This window comes from Diaporthe citri (assembly GCF_014595645.1).
Source record: "Diaporthe citri strain NFHF-8-4 chromosome Unknown scaffold_15, whole genome shotgun sequence".
Taxonomy (NCBI): Eukaryota; Fungi; Ascomycota; class Sordariomycetes; order Diaporthales; family Diaporthaceae; genus Diaporthe; species Diaporthe citri.
Window position 1 is genome coordinate 423,547 of NW_025064860.1, and position 20,985 is coordinate 444,531.

Genomic DNA, 20,985 nt, shown 5'->3' on the forward strand with positions numbered 1-20,985 from the left:
TAATATTAATATTAATATTAAGGTAATTTTTAATGAATTTATTAAAAGCAGTATTATTTATATAACTTATATAAAAAGTATTGCGCTTTTTAATGGAATTATAACCCTTATTTTTCTTTTTTATAATGCATTTAATTTTAATGTTTATATTTTAAAGCGGTTTAATTTTTACCTTTATTTAAGTAATTTAAGTAGTATTTTAAGTAATAATAAATTAAATATTTAAAGAATGTTATTAATATAATATAATTTAAATAAGGATTTTAAAACTTATTAATATCGCTATCTTTAATTCCGCTCTTTTTTTCCTTTTTAAAGCGCTTAAAAAGCATAGTTATATTATTTTAATAATTTAAAAAAAATTAAAATGCTATATGCTTTAAATTAAGTTATTAAAAAGGTATATGCTTTTAATTAAGGCTTTAAAAAGGTTTGCTTATAAAAAACTTTAAAAATTTTTATTTTTACTTATTAAAGAATAATTAAAAAGTAAGCGCTTTAAATTAAAGTTATTAAGGTAAGAAAGATTAAGGGTATTTATATTAATATAAAGGGTTAGCTATACTTCCTTAACTTAAGATTTAAAAAGTAATGCTATTTTTTAAATTACTTACTTAATTAAGGGATTAAGAAGTATATTAAGATTATTTTTAAATTACTTATTTAATTAAAAGATTAAAAGATAATGTTATAAAGGTTTAAAAACTATTTATTTAATAAGAAAACCAAGGAGTAATATTTATTTTTTAAAATTACTTATTTAATAAGAAAACTAAGGAATAATATTTATTTTATAAATAATATAATTAAATAGTAAATTAATAAGTTGATTAAGTATAGGTATGCTTTATTTCTTAAAAAATAAAAAGTGTTAGTAATAATATATAATCTTTTTAATTTATATAAGGATGTTTTAAACATTCTCTTATAAAACGCTCTTTATTTAAAAGAAACTAGCTATTACCACTATTAATTACTTATCTTAAAACATTAAAATAAATCTTTATATAAAGTAAACCCTTTTAATAAATATATATATATATATAACATTTAATTTATAAATTTATTATAATAATATATATTATTATGTAATGCTTTATTTAATTATATATATATATTATTAAATAATATATTTAATAAAGATTATAAAAATATATTTTATATTATAATAAATAATTCTTTAATAAAGATATAATAAAATATAGCTGGATTTTAAATTTAAGATTTTGCCGCGGAGGGGGGAACACGAGTTAAAATGACAGGGGGGGGGGGCTGCACTTCGTTTTCCACAGACAGCGATAGAGAAGCTAGTCAGCCACCTTACCGGGAGCCTGGGAGCTTGGTCAGCCTAACGTGCTAAAGTGGAATGGTTCGCGTCTCTTATATAGAGCTAAGACCACACGATGCAACTAAAACACCCGCCTCTTTAAGCCTAGATCATTAGCAAAATTTGTCCCTAATTTGCGTCCCAGACTCAGCGCCCCATTTCCATCGCAGTATTGGAGACTTCATACTGCCAATTCAGACCCAAGAAGTCTCATCAGACTAAAGTCTTGTGATAAGAGTGAATAAAAGAAACTTCAGGGTTAGAATTAATTAAATTTAGATTTATTAATGCAAATAGATACACACCTATATATATATAGGACATCCTGTATTATGTATTCCAGCTACACATTTTAAATAGTCACTTTACTAGGTTGCTTGCATTTTGGTAACTCGGAGGTTAGTTCTTGTAGTCCGCTGGTTTGACAATCTCAACACTCTAATGGTACTTACAGGCAACGGCCTCATATTCTTAAGCTGGATCATGTTTAAGTCAACTTTTCAATCGGTGATGACGATCTAATCTCCTAATTCAGCCTATTCGCATCTCAACCGTCTGAACCCTGGATGCTGGGTTATGTGATACTTTCATGGAAAGCAGCGAGAATAGAGTTTGTCGAACCCTCAAGACTAACTCAAGGGCTTTATAGTAGCTCGGGCGCTTCTAATAAGTTCCTCCTAAGCCATATACATTACTCCATCAATCAATGTACCTCTCAAACTAAGCAAAATAAGCTTGAAAGTTAAAGGCTCAAAGTAACACATTACGTAATAGCCATGTATAATAGGTAACGCTCAGGCTAATGCAATGAACAGGATTAACAAGTATATGCCAGAGGATAGCCTGGCTATCTAAATGATTTCACAATAGCTCTATTTTGTTAAGCTTTAACTTCCTAAGGGTAGAACATAAAAGGTCTCGCCTAAACATTAGACAAATCACTAGCGTTGTGGAAACAGGTGTGTGCAGTAGGAATTGATATTCGCTGACCTGCAGATATGAAAATCATCTAGGAGCCTAAGAATGGAAGTCAGGAAGACAACAAAGGCCGATCAGGCCCACAACCTGTGCAATGTAACCTCTTAAGGTGGATGGCTACGCGCAGCTGTGGAGACCCACGTCGCAACATCATGTTAAATCAAAAGATTCTGCAAAACCATGAACCTCACAAACTGAGATACTATCCGAGTCAAGATGATGCAAAAGTGCAAAAGCCATGCGCCAGCCCGGAGTCGAACCGGGGGCCCATCGATGGCAACGATGGATTTTACCGCTAAACCACTGGCGCCGTTTTCAGGCGGTGATGGTCATGTACCATTTCTGGGAAATCTTATTGCTCCCCGCAAATGATGCTAAGGATCTACCCACGGGTGGCTCATGCGGGCGGCCTAGGCGAAGGTACCTGCACTTTCTGGGTCCCATCTTCAAGTACCTCGGCGCTGGGCTCTTAGCGCTGGGCTCTTGGCGGGATTATTAACTTTAACGACCTTGGATTTCCTGTTTCCACAATATGCGAAATCCGCAATCTACACACCAGCCTCCAACGCTGGTCGCAATTCCTAGAAATCTGCCTGTGTTACGGTTTAAGCTTTGCCCATTGTGATTAGTCAGCGGGCTTTAGCCCTATAAAAATAGGCTTTAGCGCGGGTATAAATGAAAAGCAAACCTCTTTCTTTATACTTTAAATATAAACCTTATTTAAGCATCTTTTATAAACAACCTTAAGCCAGCTTATAATATATATTTAAAGTCCTTTTATATTATAAACTTATAATATAATTATATAAAACTTAATATTATAAAACTTAAAAAGAATAATAATAGCTTATTTATTACGGTTTAAGCTTTGCTTATTATAATTAATTAGCAAGCTTTAACCTTATAAAAATAAGCTTTAATATAAATATAAATAAAATTAAATTTCTTTCTTTATACTTTAAATATAAACCTTATTTAAATATTTTATAATAAATAACTTAAGATTAACTTATAATATATATTTAAAGTCTTTTTATATTATAAACTTATAATATAATTATATAAAACTTAATATAATAAAACTTAAAAAAATAATAGCAGCTTATTAAACTCTTTTATATTTTAAAAAACTTTTATTTTAAAAATATTTAATAACTTAGCTAATAAAAATAAGGGTTAAATTTATAATAAATAAAAAGGTAATTAATATTAAAAAAGCTTAATTTTTTTATATATTTAATTAATTAAAAACTTTTTATAATTAATTTTTACCTTATATTAATTTTATAAAAATATTTAAAGGGCAGCTAAAAAGCTTCTTAAAAAAGGTTTACTTTATGCTTAAAAACTTTTTTAAGTAAAGATATATTAAGCTTAACTTAATTGCATTATAGCAATATTATAAAAAGAAAATAATAAAATTTTTTATTTAATTTAATTAATTAATTTATATAATAAAAACTTAAAATTAATTAAATAAATATAAAATATTATTAATAATTAATAACTTAACCTTTATAATAAAAGCTTAACTTAATTATAAAAAATAATTAAATATATTTAAGGCTTTTTATTTTACCTTATAATAATATAAAAATATTTTTAATATTATAATAAAAGAAAATAATACTTAATCTTAAAATAATAAAGTAATAAATATTAATATTATAATAATTTTAATAAGCAAAATTAAGTATTTTATATATAATTAGCTTAATTATTATAAGCATAATTACTTTAATTATTATAAAAAAATAAAAATATAGCTTTTATTAATTAAAGTTAATAAGGGAAAAAAGTTTATTTAAAGAAATATAAATTTTTTTATAAAATAAAGCTTAAAACTTATTAACTTAATATTAAGTTAAGCTTAAAGTAAGTTAATTATATATTAATTAATTTAATATTATAAAATACTTAAAATTTAAAAATTTCTTATTAATAAAATAAATTACTTATAATTAAGCATTAATTAATTATAAATTATATAATAAATTTATAATTTTAAAGTTTTAAGTAAAAAAGCTTATATAAAAAGCTTAAATTAAAAAATTATAAAACTATTATTAATTTAATTATTAATTTATATTTAAATAATTATTTTTTATTAACTTACTTTAATTAATATATTAAATTATAAAAATTAAAAGCGCATTAATTATAAAAAATAAGTTAAACCTTTAATATATTTAAAAAACATTAAAATATAATTAAATAATTAAGTAAAAAGCAATATTTAATTTATAATTAAATTATAATATTCTTTATTTTTTATTATATAATTACCCTTTAAAACTTATTATAAAAACTTAAAAAAAGAAAAAATATTATAATTTAAGCTTTATTTATTATACTTAATTAATAAGCTTTAGCCTTATAAAAATAAGCTTTAATATAAATATAAATAAGGAGTAAATTTCTTTCTTTATACTTTAAATATAAACCTTATTTAAGCACCTTATAATAAATAACCTAAGGCTAGCTTATAATATTTTATAATATTATATTAAAGTTATTGCAACCCTTTAATAAAGAATTAATAACCCTTTGCTAAGATAATTATAAGGATTTACTTTTAAAAAACGGCTTATATTAAAGGGAAAGCTATGGGAAATAAGAATAATAAGGAAAAAGGATAAGATTTAATTTATTATTAATTAAGCATAAAAAGAAAAAAAAAGCTCTTAATTAAAGAGAAAAAAGGCATATTAATTTTCATTTAATCTTAAACATAATTTTTCCAATATATATAATAAGTAAAGAAATTGCATGCTATATAACAAGCGTTATATATATAATAATAACTTAACGTAATAAGAATTAATTAAATTTAACATTTATATTAATAATTTTTCTTTAATATTTAAAAGATCTTTATATTATAATTAAGAGATAATTTTCATATTTTTAGCTTTTTATTTCTTTTCTTTAAAGCTATTAATTTTTAATAACTTTTTTATTTTAAGTTCCTTAAGTATTTTATTAAATAAAAAGCTATAAATTAATTTAATCTTTACTTATAATTATTATAATATTATTAATAATGCTTAATTTTAAAGTTATATTTAAAAAGCATTAATATTTAATTAAAAATTAATAATAACTTTAATATATTTAAAATATTAAAGTTAAAAGAAAAAATATAATATAATATAATATTTATTTTAATATTTCTTAATAGATTTCTTAGCTTTATAATTTATAAAGTTAAAGTTAAATATATAATTTTTAATTAATTATAAGATTTATTTACTTTTTATTTATATAATTATTTTTAATTAAAGTTATTATTATAAATTAAAAAGCTTTTTTATATAAATTTAATGCTTAATAAATTAAAATATAGCTTATAATAATAAAGCTTTTTATAAGTTAATATATAATTAAAAGATATTTAAATAATTTTAAAGCGCTTATTTAATTTAAAATAATTACATTATTTTATATAATAATAATAGTTTTATAAAAGATTTTAAGGTAATTATTAATAAATAAATATTATTAATATAATAATAGCTTAATAATTTATAATTAAAAAAGTTATATTACTTATTTATTACTTTAATTATAAAGCTTATTTCTTAATTATAAAGAAAAGTTTTAAAGTATAAAGAAAAATTTTCATTAAAAGTTATTTATATAAAGTATAAGTAAATTATAATTATTAATTATTAATATTAATTATAAGTTAAGTAAGAATAAAACAAAGTTATAAAAAATATAAAAAATATAAAATATAAAATATAAATAAAGATATAAATACATAAAATTTTTAAAATATAAATATAAATATAAATACATAAAATTTTTAAAATATAAAATATAAATATAAATATAAAAATATAAATATAAATATAAATACATATATTTTAAATATATAAATATAAAATATAAATATAAAATATAGTATTATATTATAAAATATATAAAAGTAATTAATATTAAATATATATTTATAAAATATATATAAAAATAGCTTAAAATATATTTATTATTTTTAAATAATAAAAAAGCTTAATAGCTAAGCAGTATAATCTTTTAACTTTAATTTTTATAAATTTATTTTAATATATTAAAATTAAAGTTAAAAGTTTATATTACTTAGCTATTAAGCCTTAAAATTTTTTTTTAAAAAAGTTTAAATACTTTAAAAAAAAATATATTATAAATTAAATTTATATATATATTTATTTTTATATATAAAAATTAATTATAAATATAAAAACAATATATAATAATAAAACTAAATAATTAAGTGCTTAAATACCTTAAAAAAAGCTTTAAATATAAAAAAAGTTTTTAAAAAAACGGCTTAACAAGGATTTAAACCCTGGTCCCCCAATGTATGGGCTAAGGTAGTTTTCCTAGCCCTTTTATATATAAGTGCTATACTGCTTAGCTATTAAGCCTTTAAATCCTTTAATTTTTAATAATTTAAAAGGGTTAAAATATAAAGTATATAATTAGCTAATTAACTAAATAACTAACTAGCTAATTAGCTAATTAACTAACTAGTTAATTAATTAAGTAACTAATTAATTAATTAACTAAGTAACTAACTAGTTAACTAACTAAGTAATTAACTAGCTAACTAGCTAATTAACTAAATAACTAAATAATTAAATATTGAAAACAAGCCACCTAAACAATAAGAGATAAGTTCTACTAAACCCTCTTAAGGATAACTTAAGGAGGAGCTTTAACGCAATAAAGAGGAAAGATAAAAATAAAAGGGAATTAAAAAAAGGAAAAAAATAAATATTTTAAAAATTCTTAAAAATAAGAAAAGCTTAATTAAAGCATTAAATATATATAAAAAGAAAAAAGTTAATTTCTTAAAAAAATATTTAAAATAAGCATAAAAATTAGCTTTTTATAATTAATTAAAATTTAACGCAATATTATTTCTTATATAATTCTTTATATTTATTAATATACCCTTTTTTAAGTACTTTATAATAAATATTATAAAAATTATTAAAATAAGATTTTATTATTTTTAATTAAGCTTATAAGTTTTAAAATTTATTTTATTATAATTTTAATTATTATTATTATTTTTAATTCCTTACTTACTTATTTTATTATAACTTTTACTTTTTTATAAAAGCTTTAAATATTCTTAAAACTTACTTAATAATATATTTATTAATTATATTTTTTTAATTATTAAAATTTACTTTAATAACTAGCATTAATATAGTTATTAAAGATTTAAATACTTTTATAAAATAAAAAGTAAATTTATTTTTTTTTTTAATTATTATATTAAATATAATATATTAGCTTTATTAACTTTCGCTCTTACTTTTTATAAAGCTTTTACTTTTACTTTTACTTTTTGCAATACTTTTACTTTTAATATTTATACCTTATATTTAATTACTTAGCTAACTTATTTATAAGCCTTTTAAATTATCTTTAAGCAAACTTTATTATTATTTTAATTATTTTAAATTAATTAATATGCTTTAAGTTTTATTTATATTTATTATTAAAATAAATAAGTAAGAAAGATCTTTATATATATTAAAGTAAATATTTCTTATTAGCTTTAAAATATCTTATAATATAATACTTAAGCTAAAGGCTTATTTAATTAAAGTTATATTTAATTAATTTTAAGCTATTTAAAAGTTTATACCTTGCTATATATTAAATATTTAAAATTAAGTTATTAAATTAATTTATATTAAAGGTATTATTTCTTTTATATTCTTTTTGTAATTAATAATAATGTTAATATATTGCAATTTAAATAATTGCTATTAAATAATATTTTTTTATAATAAAAGCTTACTTTTTATTTTAATTACTTTTATATTATTAATTTTAATAAGGAGAATTAATATAAGTATTTAAATAGCTTTATTAATTTTATTAAGCTTTAATTAAATAATAAATATTTAAGTAGTAATGCTAATAATAACTTTAAGTATTTTATAATATATAATTTTAATTAAAAAAGCCTTAGCTTAATTTTATACTTTTTAATTATTCTTTCCTTAATTTTCCTTAAAGTAGTTTTTAATAAACTTAATAATATGCTATTTATAAAATACTTTATTAATTTATTTTAATTTTAATATAAACTTTTTATTAAAATTTTATATTTTATTTTTTAAGGCAGTTATTAAATATTTATAAATAAGCGCTTTAATATTCTTATTTATTTTATTTTTTTTATCTTTTAATATAAAATTATTTTATAGTAAGTAATAATTCTTTATTTTATTAAAAATTACTATTATTTAATAATTAAGCATATAAATAAGTATAATAATAAATTTATAATTCTTTATTAATTTATATTATTAATATTTTTTAAGTAAAATATAATTATAATATAAAGGTTCTTTAAATAAAAATATAATATTTTAAAAATTAAAAAACTATTAAGTTATAAGAGCTATAATATATTAAGTTCTTAATTTTTTATATTTATAAAACATTCCTTTTATATTAAAGAAATTAAAAATAAGAAAGGCTTAATATTATTTTATTAAATTTATTAATTTAGCTAATTTTTTTAACTTAAAGTAAAGATTAATGCTTAAGAAATATTTTTATATTATTTTTATAAGCTTATTATTAAATATTATTTATTTTATATTAAAAAATAATAATTAATTAAAAGTTTAAAATTATTAAATATTATTTAAGCAAACCTTATTTATAATAATTCTTATTTTAAAGGAATCTTTAAAAAAGTTAATACTTATTTTTTAAGTAAAGTTTTATTAATTTTAAATATTTATAATATTTAAGAATTGCAATGCTTTGCTAAGTAAGTTTTTAAAGTTATTAAAGTAAGGAAGTTTTAAAATTATTAGCATTAAATTATTCTTTTTTAAATTAATAAGCTTAATTATTAAAATTAAGGTATTAAAGTTTTAAGATATTTTATAATGCAAAGGTAATTAAAAGCGCTTCTTTACTTTATCTTTTTAGTTAAAAAATATCTTAGCTTTTAATTATAAAAAAAAAGGCAAAGAAAATAAATAATAAAGTAAAAAGTAAGTAATAAAAGTTAAGTAATAAAAAGAAGAAATATAGTAATAAAAAAAACCTTATATTTTTAAGAATTATTATATAAGTAATTAAGGTAAAGAAAGTTAAAAATAAAAAAAAAATATAATTAATATTTAGTTATAGCTTAAGGTAGCTTTTATAAATAATTATTATTTATCTTTAAATAAGAATTAAGTAAAGGAAAAAATTAATATATTAAAAGTATATTATTATTAAGATAATTAAATAATAGTTAACCTTTAATCTTTAATTAATAATAATATAAAAGTAAAAAGAAAAAGAAGAAAAGAAAGAAAAAAAAAGGCTTGGCTATAAATAAATAAATATAGCAGTATATATAAGTTAAAGTAATAAAAGCTAATAACTTATTACCCTTAAATTAAATAATTGCATTAATTAAAAGAAAGAAATAATAAAAAGGCTTATAAGTTATTATTAAAAGCTATTAATTTATTATTTTATTAATAATTAAAATAAAAGGATATATAATCTTTTATTTTTCTTAAATAATAATTAATTATAAAATACTCCCTTTTTAATTTATAAGTTTATTAAGCATAAACTAAAATAAGTTACTTAGCTAAAATTCCTTTATAATGAAAAGATAAATAACTTCTTTATAAATAAAGAATTAAAGATAAATAATTCTTTTTTAATAATAAATTAATCTTAATTAAAAGCAAAGTAATAAATTACTTCTTTTAATAATAAGGTAGTTTATTATTAGCATTACCTATTTCCTCTTATTATAGCAACTTTATATATATAAATTTCCTTTTCTCCCTTAAGTTTCTTTTTCCTTCTTTTTTTTTTAATATTTTTTTAACTTTAATTAGCCTTTAAATTAAGCTAAAATTAAAGCAAAATATTATAATCCTCTTATCTTTAAATATCTTTTTATAATAATATTTTTATTATTAAACCCTTTTTAATTAAGGTTAGAAAGTTTAATATAAAAGGATTTCCCTTTTCCTTTTTAAGTTATTTATTATAACTTATAAATTAAGTAAGTTTTAATTAAGGGCATTTATACCTTTTTTAAGCTAAAAGGCATTTTTAATAAAGGTTAATTTATTAAAACTATCCTTTATAATGCTTTTATAAAAGGCATTTATATATATAAAATCATTAATATTAAATAAAATTAATACCTTACTTAATAATTTACTAATCCTACCTTTAAAAAGGTAATTAAGGAATTATTTAATAGGTTTCTTAATAAGCTATAAAAAAATAGTTTTTAAATAATATTAAAAATTTAATTAAAAGCTATATAAATATTATTATTATTAAGGAAAGTAATAAAGCTTTTTATAAGAAGTATATAATAGTAATATATAATTACTTTAATTATTATTATTAAGTAGCTTTGCTTATAGCCTTTTATAATTATTAAAATGCTTTCCTTTATAAATATTATTTAAAATGCATAAGTTATAACTTTTCCTTAATTATAAATAAAAATATTCTTATTATAATCCCCTTTTTTAATTATTGCTTTTTATATAATTTTCATAATAATACTTATATTAATTATATTTATTATATTAAAGGATTTAATTATACTTTTAATAAATATAATAATATAAAAAAGATGCAAAAAGCTATAATAGTTAAGTAAGTAAAGTTTAAGAATATGCTTAGCTTTATAATTACTATTAATAAAATAATATAGCTTAAAAAAATAATTAGCTTTAATATTATTTAAAATAAAAAGGTTAGCATTATTTAAGGCTAATAATTATAACTTTATAATGCAGAATTCCTATTATATTAATTATAAGAATAAGCTTTTAGCAAGGTATAAATAATAATTAAAGTAAAAAAAAAAGGAAAAGTAAATTAAATTATTAAAAGAAAAAGAAAGTTTTTAATCTTAGCAAGAAAATAATAAATAAGTATGCAATAAATTTTACAATGCATTTTTTAAAAATACAATATTTTATATTTAAACCCAAGGCTAAATCCAATTAAGTAAATAAATACATATAAAAAAAAGAAATTCCATATTATAATAAATATATATATATATATATATGCAAGAAAAGACAACCCCCCCCCCTAAATAAATACCTAAGCTAAGATTTAAAAGTATTGCTAAGTTAATTATATTAAAAACATTAAGAGTTATTTAATTAAAGCAAAGGAATATTAATAAATTATAAAGGCTTATTTCCTAAGTTCCTTTATTTTATGCATAAGCATATTATAAATTTAATATTTTAAATATTAAAGTTTAAAGAATTTAATAAATTTAAGGTTATAAATAATTAATATGCTTAAATAGCAAATAAAAATATATTTAATTAATCTTAATAATAATTAAAGTTAAGGTTATTTAAAATAAGGTTAAATAAACTAAAATTTATTAAAATATTTAAAAAAAAGTTATTATTTATAATACTTATAAGGTTAATTTCCCAAAGCAAATAAAGTTTAAGTTCTTATATCCTAAAATAATTAATAAATCTTTTTAATTATTTTAATAAAAATATACTTAAAAGGTAAATATTATTAAATATTTAAAGTTTATAAACATTATTATAATAAATTTTATAAATAATAAAAGGATTAAACTAATAATAAGTTAGTTTTTAAAATAAGAAATAATTAGCTTTTCTTTACTTATTAATAAGTAAAATTAAATTATCCTTTTTTAAAGAAATAAGTTAAGAAAAACCATAATATATATCTTATTACATAGCTTTCTTCCTATAATTTAAAACTAATTTAATTACTACCTTTATATCTTATAAAAAATTAAGAAGTAATTAAAGCTAGGAATTAAAAGCATTTTAAGCAAATATATTTAAAGTTTAAGTTTAAATATATTATATAAGAATAATAATCTTAATTAAAATAATTAGTTTAAAGCTATAAAAAAAATAAAAAAAACTCTTTTTATAAAATCTCTTAAGTAAAGTTTAATTAATAAAAAGGGCATAAAATAAAATTTATACTTAGCCTTTAATTCCTTTATTAAACATTTTCTTAATAATAATAATAATAATAAAGTATTTATATTTAATAATATTATTAGCATAAAAGTTATATATTAAAATTATAATCTTCTTAACTTTAATTATTAAAAAATATTAAGTAAATTAACTTATATTTTCTTATTCCTTATTTATTATTATCTTTATTAAAAGCCCTTATTTAAAAAGAAATTTTTAAATAAAGAACTTCTTAATGCTTTTTAAGTTAGCTACCTTAAAAGGCATAGCTTTAACTTATTTTATTAAGTTATATTATCCTTTAATTAACTTATTATATCCTTAATTAAAAAGTAAATATTAAATATTAATATAAATCTTAATAAATAATTAATTTAACATAATTAAAATAATTTCATTATTATAAATTTAAATATCTTATTTATTATAATAAGGATAATTAGCAATAACCTTTTTAATATTAATATATATTCCTTTTTAATAATATATAGCTTAAATTTAAAAATAAATAGCATCCCTTTTATAATGCCTAAAAGGAATATAATAATTCTTAATAATCTTTTACCTTTAATTAAGATTATTAATAACTTATCATTATAGCAAATCCTTTTTAAGTTATTTTTAAAAAGTTCCTTTATAAATAAAGAAATAATAAGCCTTTTTATAAAAGAATAATTATTATTATAATATTAAGTTTTTAAAATAAATTTTATAATAAAGATATTAAGCAATCTTAAGTAATTCTTTTAATTAAAAATAACCATTAAGCAATAATAATTCTTAATTAAATAATTAAGGTTAAAATAATTAATTAAGGAAAGCATTATATTAATTCTTAATATTTTCTTTAAATTTATAATTTACCTTATTTAATAGCCTTAATAGCTTTTTAAAAAGTATATTTATAATAATATTCTTAAAACCTTTAATATAATAAATAATAAAATTATATATCTTAATTATAGCTAATTACCTTATAATATAAGCACTTAATATATTTAAAGTAAATTCCTTTAATTATTAAATTAAAATATTTAAATTTATTTTTAAAATAAAATAAATACTATAAATATAAAAGCATAAACACTTAATTGCATATAAAATAGCTTTATATTCTTATTTTATTACATTATATAGCTTTTTAGCTTTTATTTAAGTATTACTCTTATATTAAACTAAGTATTATAATTTATCTTTAATTTATATAAGGTATATACTTTATCTCTTAAGACTTATATTTATTATAAAAATAATCTTATTATTAAAATAATTAATATTAACTAAGTATAACTTTAAAGTAATTATAACTTTAAAAGTATTTATAACTTCTTAATAATTTAAGGTTTATTAATAAAATATACCCTTTTTTAAAAGGTTAAATAATAGCTTAATAATAATCCTATAAAAAGGCATTTATATTTTATAAAAGTTTAATAAGCTTAAAAAAGATTTAAGCTTAATTATATTTTTTATAAGTATTTTACTTATTAATTTTAATAATCTTTTTATTTAATAAAGATTAATTAAATATTTTATAAATATAGTTAATAATATTAACTTATTGCTTATATTATTTTAATTTAATAGCATTAATTACTTTTTTAGTTAATTTAAAATTATAAAAAATATTATTAAAATTCTTAATATGCTTAGCTATATATTTTTAAATCCTTAATAAAATAAGTATTTCTTTATTTTTATAATTTATCTTTAAACTCTTAATTATAATATTATTAAGAAAGGGTTTATATATTATAGGAATTAAATTATAAAAGATTTAAATTATATATTATATAAATTAAGTAATAAAATTTATAACTTTTATAAATAAATTATATTATTAAAATAATTTAATTAAAGTAAAAAAGGTTATAATATCTTAGCTTTTCTTATTTAGCTTAATTTAATTATATCTTAAAAAAAAGTTAAAAAGAAATAATATTTTATATATTGCAAACTTCTTAGCAAATTTATTTATTAATAATAAAATAAAAGTATCTTTAATTATAACTTTATTAATTTTTAAAATATTATTAATAAGTTAATAATTAAATTTTTTCTTTTTTATAAGAAATTATTAATTCTTATAAGTAATATAAAATTTCTTAATAACTTTATTAACTTATTAATTTTTAAGCATTTTAATAACTATTTTTCTTAAAGCTCTTAAAAACTAAATTATCTTTACTTAATATGCTTTATAAGGAATTATTTAAATAAACTATAATAACATTATATTAATATTAATTTAAATAATATAAAATTAATTCCATATTAAAGATTTTTTTTAATTAAAAAGTAAATAAATAAATATTTCTTTTTCTTACTTTAAAAAGAAGTTATAGTTTTTTTATAAAAAAGCATTTAATTAATTAAATATTAATCTTAATTCCTTATTAATTAAAGAAAACTTAAGCTAAATTTAAGCATTATATTTACTTTTATAATTTTTATTTATAATTAATTTTACTTCTTTTTTATAAGTAGGTTTTTAATTAATTATGCCCTTAAGAATAATATTATTAAAAGAATAGTTATTTATAAAATGGACTTTAATGCTTATTTATTTATAAAGAGTTTTAATTAAAGGTTAAATAATTTTATTAATTAATTTAATAATAATTAAAATAAAAGGAATCTTATTAACCCATTTTTTAATATATATAGCTCTTTTTTATAAATAAGCATTATAAATATAAGTTAATATTTATTAACCTTTTCTTTTAACTTAATAAATTTTTTAAACCTTAGCTTAAAAGTTTTTTATAAATATAAGAATTAAACTTCTTATATCCTTATTTAAAAGAATACTTAAAACCTTTTTATTTTCTTTTATTTTAATATTAAGATAAGTTAATATAATTAATATATTAATTAATATTAAGCTTTAATTAAGGCTTAAAGAAAATAAAGAAATACTTTTAAAAATTAATAAATACTTTTAAAAAACCTAAGCTTTTTTAAGTAAAGCTACTTTAAAAAGCTTTTAATTCTTTTATTTTAAATTATATATTATCTTAATATTGCTAAGGGTAAGATAAATATAAAGATATTCCTTTAATTATTTAAATATTAAGTTTATATTTAGGAAAAAGGGCATTTTTAAAAAAATATAATATAAAGTATTAAAAGTTTTATTATTAATAATAAAAAATATAGCTTTAATTTTATTTAAATTAATATAAATTTACTCTTTTATAACTTTAATTAAAAATAAGAAATCTTTATTATATATTATTAAGTTTATATTATTAAGCAAAGTATATAAAAGTTTATTATATTTATAATATAATAAGGGCAAAAGATTTATCTTAGCTTTAATATTTAAAAAAGTAAATTATAAAAAATAATTATTTATCCTTATATAAATTATTAAGTAAGCTAAATTAAAACATTTTTAATTAATTATATTTATAATAAATGCAGTAATAAAGTTAACTTAATATTAAATAATTTATAATAAATTAATTAAAGTATTAGCCTTAATATTATTTCTTAAAAAAGTAATTACGTTAACTTTAAAAAATAAATTTTTAATATAATTCTTAAAATGCATTAACTTAAAAAGTATCTTTAATAAAATATATACTTTAAATTATATTATTAATAAGTGCTTAATTAAGATTAAATTAATATTATTAAGCATTAAAATATTTATAGCATTTATTTTAATAATTGCAATTAAAATTACTTAAGCTGCTTTTTCTTTAAGTAATAAGGATTATTAAATATACTTTTTTAATTTTAAGTTTATTATATTTACTAAGCTTGCTTTTATTATAAAAGATTTAATATTTTCTTTTTAAGTTTAATTTTAATTAATAAATAAGTTTTTCTTTTTTTTTTATTTTCTTTTTATTCCTTAATTATAATTTATTATTAATAATTTAAGATTAATTATTTTCTATCTTTTTAAAGTTTTTAGGTTAAGCTTAATTAACTTTTATAATTCTTATAACTTTATTTTAATTTTTAATATCCTTAATTATATACTTTTTTTAATTATAGCAATATTTATTTAAAAAAGCTTATTATTACTTATAATTATAAGCTTTTCCTTAATATAAATTATATAATTTATAAAATTTATAATTATTAAAATTAAGTTAACTTTCTTTTAATTATTAAGCTTTTAAATTACTTTTAAGGCTTTTAATAAAGTCTTTTCTTTAAATAAAGGATTTATCTTAATAAATTTATAATATTTAATTATATAAGGTAAATTAAACCTTTCTTTTTTAAATAAAAACTTTAATTAATTATAAATATATTTTTTTAAATTATAATTACTTTAATTATAATATAATTAAATATAAGTAAAATTTAAATACTTTAAAAGGTTAGCTTAAATATCTTTAAATAAGCTAAGAAATATTAATAATTCCTTTAGCTTAAAAGCTATTAATAAGCTATTTAAAGAAAGTTATTTAAGCTTATTATATTAATATATATTATAATCTTAAAAAGTATAGCTATAATAAACTTTAAGTAATTTATTTTTTTTAAAGAAAAGCATTAAAATTATAACTTATACCTTATTATTATTAAAATTATTTTAATTAAGTTTTATTAAAAGCTATTAAATAAAATTTATAGCTTTTAATTTAATTATTTTAAAATTATTTTATTATTTATTATAAAAAAAAGCTTTAATATCTTATTAAAATAATTTAAATTTATTTTTAAACTTAATTAAGTTAAGTTTTAACTTTATAAACCTTTTAATAAGTTTATTTATATTTTATAAATCTTAATTATATCTTTTAATAATATTAATATAATTAAATTTAAATAAAAATTATTAAGCTTATAAATTTTTATTTTAAAGGTAATTTAAAGAATTAAAATTATTTTAACTTTTTTAAAGAAAATTTAGCTTTTTTTAATTAAGTAAATTTTAATTAAAATTATTTTATATAAATAAATACTTATTTTACTTAAAATACTTAAGTTTTTAATTAATAACCTTTAATAAGATATATTTAAAGTTTAGCTAAAAAATATTCCTTGCTAACTTATAAATAATTCCTTTTCTTATTAATTACTTTTTTAAATATAATAAAAGCACTTTATAAAAGAGTTAAATTATAATAAGAGAAATATTATTTATATTATTAAGTTTTTAATTATATTTTATAATCTTTTTTTTTTATACTTTTAAGTTATTATAAGGGTTATTATAAATAATATCTTTAATAATTATAATTAAGTTTATATAATAAATTTAATTATTAAATTTATAAAAGGTAAAAAGCTTTTCCTTTTAATTTTTTTAAATAAATTATTTAATAATAATGCTTTTAATTACTTTTATTAAGTTTAAAGTAATATAATATTATTTAAGTAATTTTAAAATTTAATTATTTAAGTAAGAAAATTAATAAGTAATAATCTTAAGGCTATTTAAAACCTTAATAATATTAATTTTATTAAACTTTAAGATATTTAAATTATAAATTATAAATAAAGCTATTTATAATAAAATTATTATATTAATAAAAAGTAAAATTTTTAAAATATTAATTTAAGTTCTTAATTTATTATTAATAATAAATTATAAGGTTTAATTAAAGCAAGGCTAATACTTTAATTAATAATAAATAAGATTAAATTTTCCTTTTTCCTTAATAAGTTTCTTAGGATTTTTTTTTTAGCTTTAAATAAAAAAGAATAAATAATTTTTAAAGTTTAAAAATACTTTTAAAATAAAAATAAGTTTAAGAAAACTTTAAGCTTAAAAGTATAATATATATATTATAATGGTTTTTATTAAAATAATAATAAAATAAAGAAATTTAAAAATAGTAATATCTTTAATTAAAGCAATTGCTTTTAAGAAATTTATTTTTAATATTATTATAAAATACTTAAATTAAAGTTTAAAAAATAAAGATATTAATAAATATAATAAATAAAATAAACTTAATAAAAGAATATTTTATTAAAAAATAAGAATTATAAGATTATAATAAAGAAAGCCTTTTAAATTTATATTTAATACTTTATTTATTAATATTATATTAAATCCTTAATAAATTAAATTTAAGTTTAATTAAAGCTTAAGTAAGGTTATACTTTAAGCTTAAGTTTTTTATATAGTTTAATTAATATAAAAATATATAATATAATGCTACTTATTAAATTTATAAATAAGCAAAGTAGGTATTTTAATTTTGCATTATAACCCTTTTTACTTTAAATTTAAGGTTATAATAATAATAATAAATATTAATTAAGAGTTTAAAGCATTTTTAATTAATATTAAGTAATATTAATAAAGTTTAAATTTATTATTTTAATTTTAAATTTATATTATTACTATATTTTAAGTATAATCTTTAGCAAAAAACTTAAAATAAGTTTAAAACTTAATAATATATTAATATAAAATTAAGATAATATTTTATTTAAATATTAAAAGTATAAAAGGTACCTTAAGATTAGAAAATAATCTTAAGATACTTATAATATTATTATAAGTTTAATTATACCTAACTTTTCTTTATAATAAGTTAAAAATAAATATAAACTTTAATTAAAGCTTTAAGCTAAAATATAAAATAATTTAATAATATTTAATATAAAAATAAGAAAAAAGAAAAAATTAATAAATAATTAATTTATAATTAACTTTTTATTTCTCTTATTATTAATTAAAGATATATAAAACTAAAATTAACTTAAGCCAAATTATTAATAAAAACAAGCTACTTAAATAATAAGGGATAGGTTTTGCTAAACCCTCTTAAGGGTAACTTAAGAAAAAGCTTTAATGCAATAAAGAAGGAAGATAGGAATAAAAGGGAATCAGAAAAAGGGAAAAAATAAATATTTTAAAAATTCTTAAAAATAAGAAAAGCTTAATTAAAGCACTAAATGTATATAAAAAGAAAAGAGTTGATTTCTTAAAAGAATATCTAAAATGAGCGTAAAAGCTAGCTTTTTATAGCCAGCCGGAATTTAGCGCGGTACCATTTCTCATGTAATTCCCTGCACCCGCCAACAATATTTTAATAATTTAATAAAAAAGTAAAAAAGTATAAGATATTGCAAAACAACGCCCCTACTAGGAATTAAACCTAAGTCTTTCTTTTTAAAGTATTTTAACTACTAAATTATAAAACCTTTATATTTCTTAATAGCCTTATATTTTAAAATTTACTTTTTAAGAAGGGTATATAAAGATAGATTTATAATATTATTTTTAATTTAATATTATATATATTAAATATTATAAAGAAATATAAAATTTAAGACTTATAATAATATATAAGTTCTTTATATTATTAAATTTCTTATAATTTAAACTTATATATAATTTACTTTTTAATAACTTTATAATTACTTTTTATAAGTTATAAGTATTATTATAAGTATATTTTAAATATAATTATTATAATATAACTTTAAATATTAAATATATTATAAATTTAACTTATTAATTTAAAAAAACTTAAAGTATAAGTTATTTAAAATAACTTATATTATATTATAAATATGATTTAATGTTTATTTAATTTTAAAAACTTATTTAAATTCTTTTTAAAATAAAAGCTTTTATATTTATTTTAAAGCTATATAATAAGGAAACCCTAACCTTAATAATTATTACTTATACTTAAAATATTAACGCTTTTTATAAATAAGCTTTTCTTGCAAGATAGTAAATTCCCTTTTATACTTAGTAATAAATACCTTATAAGTTTACTTATATTTTTTAATTTTCTTTTTTCCTTTTTCTTTACTTTATATTAATATTAAGGTTAAGGGTTATAAAAGATTTATAAGAAAGATATAAATATTTATAATAAGGGGAAAAGATAAAAAGCTAAAAGTAATAATTAAATTATTATCCTTTAAAAAGTATAATAAAAGTAAGTTAATAGTATTATTAATATTAAAAAAATTGGTAATTATATAAGTAAATTCTTAGATTTATAATTAATTATTATAAAAAGAAAAAAATAAAATTAAAGAAAAACTTTTAACTTATAAAAGGATTTTCTTTAAAGCAGCATAGTTTAATATATTAGCAAAATATATTATTAAATAAAGTAAAAAAAGCGCTATTAAATAAATATACTTTAGGGTTAAATAGGTTATTAAAGGAGTTTTGGCTATTGCTTATAAATTTAAATATATTAAAAATAGCTTCTTTTGCCTTATTTATAGCTATAAAGGCCTTTAATAGCTAAGATAGCATTTTATTAAGATTATTATAATAGTTTATAGTAAGAGAAAAATATTTCTTAAAATAATAAAGGTAAGGGTGGTTAAAGAGAAAAGAAATTTATCTTAAGAAGAAGGAAAGAATTTTTATATTTATCTTTTTCCTTCCTCCTTTCCTTTTGCTATTTCTTTTAATATTTAAAAGCAATAATATTAAATAGTATAAACTGCTGTAAATATAATTTAAAATTAAGAATATTAATAAGGGGTTTTAAAGAATAAGAAAGGTAAGGGGAAAAAAGCGGTAAAAAAGGTATATTAAGTTTAAAGATTTTGGTATTTTTATAGATTTTATTTTCTAATATTAAATATAACCATTAAATCCGCCTTAAATTAAGTATTAAATATATATATATTTATTATATATATATACTATTATTAAGGGGTAAAAGTTAGGAAAAGTTATTAAACTTTATATATAAATTTAACCAGTAGTTATATTAGTATTTTAAAATATTTAAT

The 20,985-nt window shown here is 15.6% G+C and overlaps 1 non-coding gene across 1 annotated transcript; it reads right to left on the minus strand.

Moving 5' to 3' along the window:
• Positions 1 to 2,544: 2,544 nt before the first annotated feature.
• INS49_005204 lies at positions 2,545 to 2,615 on the minus strand. Its single transcript has one exon. It is a non-coding gene; the product is annotated as a tRNA-Gly (tRNA).
• Positions 2,616 to 20,985: the final 18,370 nt, after the last annotated feature.